Here is a 7500-nt window from a genome sequence, read left to right as displayed (position 1 = left end):
TTAATGACTTTTAAGGAAAGCGGTTTGAATACTAACACATATATACTGGGATAAAACTGGATGGATGGAGAAGTCGAGTATCATGCCGTGCGTGGAAGCGCATTTATTAGTAATATATTTAGAAGGATACGTAGATGCATACATACATACATACATAATATATATATATATATATATATATATATATACTGTATATATATATATGTATATATATATATATAAATATATATATATATATATATATATATATATATATATATGTATATATATATATATATATATATATATATATATATATATATATATATATATATATATATATATATATATATATATATATATATATATATATATATATATATATATATATATATATATATATGAGATCGAAGAGAACTCACTAGCTTGAGAACTGAGTTCGATCCCGCAGGTTGAAGCTACTGGCTCCATTGCCTAAAATACCACTGCAAACTTTTTGGCTAGAGCAACGACGCGTGTACCTTGCGGTTAGTTAACTGTTCTAGGTCCCAGCCGGGATAAGAACCAATTCTTAATACCATCAGGAACCATCCTTCCGATAATGAAGACCCAATCTTCGACAAATGAAAATCGCAGATGAGCATTAGAGTCCGCAAGGTCAAGGAAGGTCGAGCAGAATCAGGGACAATCTGGATACGCCCACTCACTTAATCCCTGCTCCCTCAGATTCATTAGGGAGCTTAACCACCCCCATTAATCACTCTGGGAGCTAATTCATTCATCAGCTCATAAAGGAGAACCCTCCAACCGCTGAGACAAGAGATGTTTGCCGGATGATGTGGGTGATCGCGCGCGTGATCGATCCCATTACTGAGTACCAATTAGGAACGGAATATAAAATAAGTACTTTGATGGACATAGCGAATTGAACTGAATAAAGAATTCAGGCCAAAAGCCAAGCACTGGGACCTATGAGGTCATTCAGCACTGAAACGGAAATTGACAGTAAAAGGTTTGAAAGGTGTAACAGGAGGAAAACCTCGCAGTTGCACTATGAATCAACTGTTAGGAGAGGGTGGAAAGTAAGATGGAAGAAAGAGAATATGAAAGGAGGTAGATAACGAATGTGAAACCCGACTGTTTAAAGGAGGAATTATAGAAATATACCACTGGGAGTATAATGTGTCTAAAGGGATACTTAGGTATAGATTAATCGAGCCGAGGCGAAACACAAAGATATTGGAAAACGAACGTTCTGGAGCGCAGAGCAACACTAATACTCAGTAAGTTTCCTCAATAACTAGACATCTATGTGACTCAATAACTAGATCTTTATGTGACTCAGTAACTAAACATTTATGTGAGTCAGTAACTAGATATATATGTGACTCAATAACTGGAAATTTATATTAATAACTAGACACTCGGGTGACTCAATAACTTGACATTAATGTGACATTACTTATTCATGTTGCTCAATAATTAGAAATTTATGTGAATCAATAGCAACAAATTTATATGACTCTGTAACAGGACATTTATGTGACTCAGTTACTGGATTTTTATGCGACTCAATAACTAGAAATTTTATGTGACTCAATGACTAAAAAATTTATGTGACTCAATAGCTAGAAATTTATGTGACTCAATAACTAGAAATTCATGTGACTAAATAACTAAAAATTTATGACTCAATAACTAGAAATTTATGTGACTCAATAACTAGAAATTTATGTGAATCCAGTAACTATAATTTATGTGGCCCAGTAACTAGAAATTTATGACTCAATAACTCCACATTTATGGGGGATCAATAACTGGATATTTATGTGACTCAGTAACTACAATTTATGTGACTCAGCAGCTAGAAATCTATGTGACTCAGTAACTAGAAATTTATGTGGCCCAATAACTACGCATTAAAAATCCAGGCAATATCTTCGACTCGTAAAAAACCACGAAACTTCTTAAGAGCAGTTACGACATGCATAAATAAGCTATTAAAGGGTATCATGTACTGTAACTGACAAAATAAATGGGTCCAGCCTGATGGACCACATGAGGACCTCCAAAAATAAACCCTGGCTGTTGATGTTGATCCAAACGATGCCAGGATGATTCATGTCAAGGAAAAGTCATTCTATCAGATGCTATCAATATGTCTATGTTTATATTTATATCTACCTATCTATCTAATTATATGCATGTGTATATATATATATATATATGTATATATATATAGTAGATATAAATATATATATATATATATATATATATATATATATGTACATATATGTAGATATATACAGTTCATATATATATGTATATATCTTTACTTCTTATTTTCACTTTATAATATCCAAAATGCCTTATACTTTTCTCTCTTTATTGTTTATTAGTTTCCTTCTTCGTCCTTTTCTGCATTCTCTCTCTCTCTCTTTGACCCTTTTTTCCACTCTAACTTTCTCTCAATATAAAAGAATACTTATTTCCGTAAAGAGAAAGAATTATCTCTCTTTCCTTATCTTTTTATAAAGAATATTCCTCTCTACAGAGAAATGTCAGTCTCTCTTTCTACCTTAATAAAAAGATTATGTCCCTGCATAAAAAAGGGCAGTCTTACCCCCTCTTAATTTAAAGAATATGACCCCACATAGGGAAAAGATATTCTCTCTCTCTCTCTCTCTCTCTCTCTCTCTCTCTCTCTCTCTCTCTCTCTCTCTCTCTCTCTATAACCTGTTGCTCTGGTCCAACTTTAAAATGTGGACCTCAGTATTTCCTGTTCGAGTTATCTCCCTTGGAGTTTCTGTGAGGGAGAAATCCTACGATAAATTGGGAAGAAGAAGAAGAAGAAGAAGAAGAAGAAGAAGAAGAAGAAGAAGAAGAAGAAGAAGAAGAAGAAGAAGAAAATAAAATTAATTGGCTTTCGAAGAACCCCATAAAGTACGGACAGAAAATTGAAAGTTGAATGAATATGACAGAAATTAGACAGTAAGGTTTTAATGGAATGAGAACCATTTCAGAAGTAAAGACAGGTGACGGTAGAGAAGACATAGTGGACGGGAAAAAGAGACGGGAATTATGAGAGAAATACGGATAAACGAAGTGTGAAAGAAGCGAATGAGAGAAATTAGACAGTTAGGTTTTAATGGAATGACGGCTCTTTCAGAAGTAAAGACAGGCAAGGAAGACATAGTGGACGGGAAAAAGAGACGGGAATTATAAGAGAAATGCGGATAAACGACGTGTGACAGAAGCGAATGACAGATATTAGACAGCTAGATTTTCATGGAATGAGAACCATTTCAGTAGTAAAGACAGGTGACGGTAAAGAAGGCATAGTGAACGGGAATTACAGGAGAAATACGGATAAATACGGTATGAAAGAAGCGAATGAGTTAGAGAACAGAATGGAGGAGGAGAGACGGAGAGACAGGAAAACTTGATCAAGTTACACAAAGTAAAAGAAAAACGAAAAGAAAAAGCGACAGGGGGAATAAAAAAAAATAAATAAAAGACGGAAAAAAGAAGAGGAACGAAAAGATAAAAGATATACCAAATGAAAACATGAAAAAAAAATCCCATTACCAAAACTGTAAGAAAAATTTCATGGGGAGGGGGCACCAATTTTCATATTAATTGTATATATATATATATATATATATATATATATATATATATATATATATATATATATATATTATTTCTTTAATCGATTTCTTTATTTTTTACCATTTTTAAATTTCTTATTTATGTTATTATTAATTAAATCTTCAATCTTATTATTTTTGTATCATCATTTTTTTCACGGGGGCACGTACCCAGGGCTCCGCTAGCGGGGAAAACTATTCAAACTGTTCGCAGCATTATTTGATGACTCAGGAGAAAACGGGAGAGAGACGAGTAGAGAAAAAGAGGAAGAGGAAGAAAAAAGAAAAGAAAAGCTTAAGTATGTGGACTATCCTCGCGGCTGACTGACCGCGAGGAATGAACAGCCTTTGATAAAAACCTTATCTCAGCGATTCGAGGTCGAATGTTGGGCGGCGCTTGGAAAGGCATTGCCATGGCTCGTGGCTCCTGCTTAAGTGGCAGGGAATGGAGCTGCTGTCCGGTGAGAGAGAGAGAGAGAGAGAGAGAGAGAGAGAGAGAGAGAGAGAGAGAGAGAGAGAGAGAGAGAGAGTTCCTTTATTTTAGATTGAAAGAAGGACCTAGTTTTTCCTTCAGTCCTCATTGTATTGAGAGAGAGAGAGAGAGAGAGAGAGAGAGAGAGAGAGAGAGAGAGAGAGAGAGAGAGAGTTCCTTTACTTTAGATTAAAAGAAGGATCTAGTTTTTCCTTCAGTCCTCTTTGTATTGAGAGAGAGAGAGAGAGAGAGAGAGAGAGAGAGAGAGAGAGAGAGAGAGAGAGATTTTTTCTTTATATTTTAGGGACGTTTCGAGTATATCCAGAAAAAAACATATGTCTTGCCTGTGAGAGAGAGAGAGAGAGAGAGAGAGAGAGAGAGAGAGAGAGAGAGAGAGAGAGAGAGAGAGAGCCTTTTCTTTAGACTGAAAGAAGGACCAGTTTCTCCTTTTGGTCTTCTTCACATTGAGGACATGGAGAGAAAAAATCTTCCTTTGAACTTTAGAGACATTTTCTGTATATCCAAAGAAAAAGATATATGTCTTGCCTGTAACAAGAGAGAGAGAGAGAGAGAGAGAGAGAGAGAGAGAGAGAGAGAGAGAGAACCTATTTTTCCATTAAGTCTCCTTTATATTGAGGGATATGGAGAGAGAGAAATTTTTTCTTTATACGTTAGAGACCTTTTGTGTCTAGCGCCGCCCCCCCCCAAAAAAAAAAAGATATAAATCTTGCCTGTGACAAACGTACAGTAGATACAACCTCTCCACCACAGAGAGAGAGAGAGAGAGAGAGAGAGAGAGAGAGAGAGAGAGAGAGAGAGAGAGACCTTGTTCCGTCTCACTCTTTTGTCGATTCGGGAGGCGTAATGTGGAGAACTGGGTCACGCCCGAATTTCCTCCACCCGCCCCCCCACCATGTTACGAACGTGGACTGAATGGTTACACAAAGGAATGCGAGCCGTGTTGACAGCGGGGATGAAGCTGTGTAGCCTTGGCAGTGATCATTGTTGGGATGAAGTGACAACGACGGAGGAGGAGGAGGAGGAGGAGGAGGAGGAGGAGGAGGAGGAGGAGGAGGAGGAGGAGGAGAGAGTGATACGTGACATTCTCCGTAGCAGGTCCTCGGGACACTATTGTTACTTATGATAATAATAATAATAATAATAATAATAATAATAATAATAATAATAATAATAATAATAATAATGACTCATACTTCTGCTACTTACTGTAATAATAATAATAATAATAATAATAATAATAATAATAATAATAATAATAATAATAATAATAATATTAATAATAATAATGACTCGAATACTTCTGCTACTTAATAATACTGTAATAATAATAATAAAAATAATAATAATAATAATAATAATGACTCAGATACTTCTGCTGCTTACTGTAATAATAATAATAATAAGACTCAGATGCTTCTGCTACCTATAATAATAATAATAATAATAATAATAATAATAATAATAATAATAATAATAATAATAATAATAATAATAAGGCGTCTGAGCATCGATATTACTCCCATCTGTACATCCGGGCGAACATTAAAATTCTTTACATTACAAATGATTACAGACAATTATGTCAGAATATAGAACAGTAGACACAAATATAGATTCACACGGACATAATTTTACATAACAACGACCTCCCACTAATTACTGATAGTCCCAAGATCGATCCCATAAGCAAGGGAGGGCACTTCAGACGTATTTTCTGAAAAATAATTGGATCTGTGTTGACTTAAACAGCGAATTAAGAGCCCGGTAGTTAGGCAACTATAGCAACTACCGGCAACTGTGGTAAGTCCTAGGTAAGGTTGAGAGGGGCATGAGGATAGCAACTGCATCCCAGAGACTTACTATGAATCTGATGGTTAGCTTCCTCTGCAGCCACCCAATATATATATATATATATATATATATATATATATATATATATATATATATATATATATATATATATATATATATATATATATATGTATATATATATATATATATATATATATATATAAAAATTTATATATGTAGATATATATATGATATATATACACACATATACACACATATATATATATATATATATATATATATATATATATATATATATATATATATATATATATATATATACAAACAAATTACACTCAGACACGTTTACATAATCATTACACAACAAGAACCTTCCCCCTTCCATCAACGATAAGAAAAAATGAAAAAACGTCCATCCTCATCTAGTTCCAGGAATCCATTTCCGAAGAAGAAGAAGAAGAAGAAGAAGAAGAAGAAGAAGAAGAAGAAGAAGAGAAGAAGAAGGAGAAGAAGGACCCACTTGTGATTTCTGTAGGAGTGGAGGACCGTTTTCTACGGAGAAATCTCCAACACGGGAGATAGGTGAATCTCCAACACGAGAGATAAGTGAATCTCCAACACGGGAGATAAGTGACTCTCCAACACGGGAGATAAGTGACTCTCCAACACGGGAGATAAGTGACTCTCCAAAACGGGAGATAAGTGACTCTCCAACACGGGAGATAAGTGAATCTCCAACACGGGAAACAAGTGACTCTCCAACACGGGAGACAGGTGAATCTCCAACATGGGAGATAAGAGAATCTCCAACACGGGAGATAAGTGATAAATGGGAGTGAGTCTGCGAGATGAGGAGATGTGGGAGGCTGGGCAGATGCTCCGGAATTGTGAGAGATAAGGTTGGTCAACAGGGGCATTGGGCCTCGGGAATAATGAGGGTATGAAAAGGGTATTGGTTCTCGCAGGTAAAGAGAGATGGGCTGAGGGGGTTAAACAGATAAACGATTATTGGTTATGAATGGATATATGTATGTGTGTGTGTGTGTGTGTTGAGAGAGAGAGAGAGAGAGAGAGAGAGAGAGAGAGAGAGATTGTATGTGTGGGTTTGTTTGTGAGAGAGAGAGATGTTGCGTGTGTGAAAGAGAGAGAATCTTTGTGTGTGTGTGTGTGCGAGAGAGAGAGAGAGAGAGAGATTCTTTGTGTGTGTGTGTGTGCAATGGAGAGAGAGAGAGATTCTTTGTGTATGTATGCAAGAGAGAGAGAGAGAGAGAGAGAGAGAGAGAGAGAGAGAGAGAGAGAGAGAACAACTTCGCCCAGCAATTTCATTAGACACATTTATCACCAATTCCTTTTTAACTTGAATAACCATTCTATCTCATTCATCCATTTATCCATTAACAAGCATCTTTCTTCGGCCCAGTATATCCTAAATATCATACTAATTTAAATACCATTTCTATACACCATATTATCTGGCAGATCCTGAAAAAAATTACTTAATTACAGAGGAACCGCTTTTCCTGTAATAATCGACTTTCCATAGAAAAAGGGCTTTTGTGCCGATGT

The 7500-nt window shown here is 35.5% G+C and overlaps 1 protein-coding gene across 28 annotated transcripts in view; it reads right to left on the bottom strand.

Moving 5' to 3' along the window:
- Positions 1-7500, bottom strand: part of RyR (Ryanodine receptor) — a 319932-nt gene that overhangs the window by 236011 nt on the left and 76421 nt on the right. The window lies entirely within an intron of this gene.

This window comes from Macrobrachium rosenbergii, chromosome 13 (assembly GCF_040412425.1).
Source record: "Macrobrachium rosenbergii isolate ZJJX-2024 chromosome 13, ASM4041242v1, whole genome shotgun sequence".
NCBI classification, from domain to species: domain Eukaryota; kingdom Metazoa; phylum Arthropoda; class Malacostraca; order Decapoda; family Palaemonidae; genus Macrobrachium; species Macrobrachium rosenbergii.
This window is presented reverse-complemented; position numbering and strand designations above follow the sequence as displayed.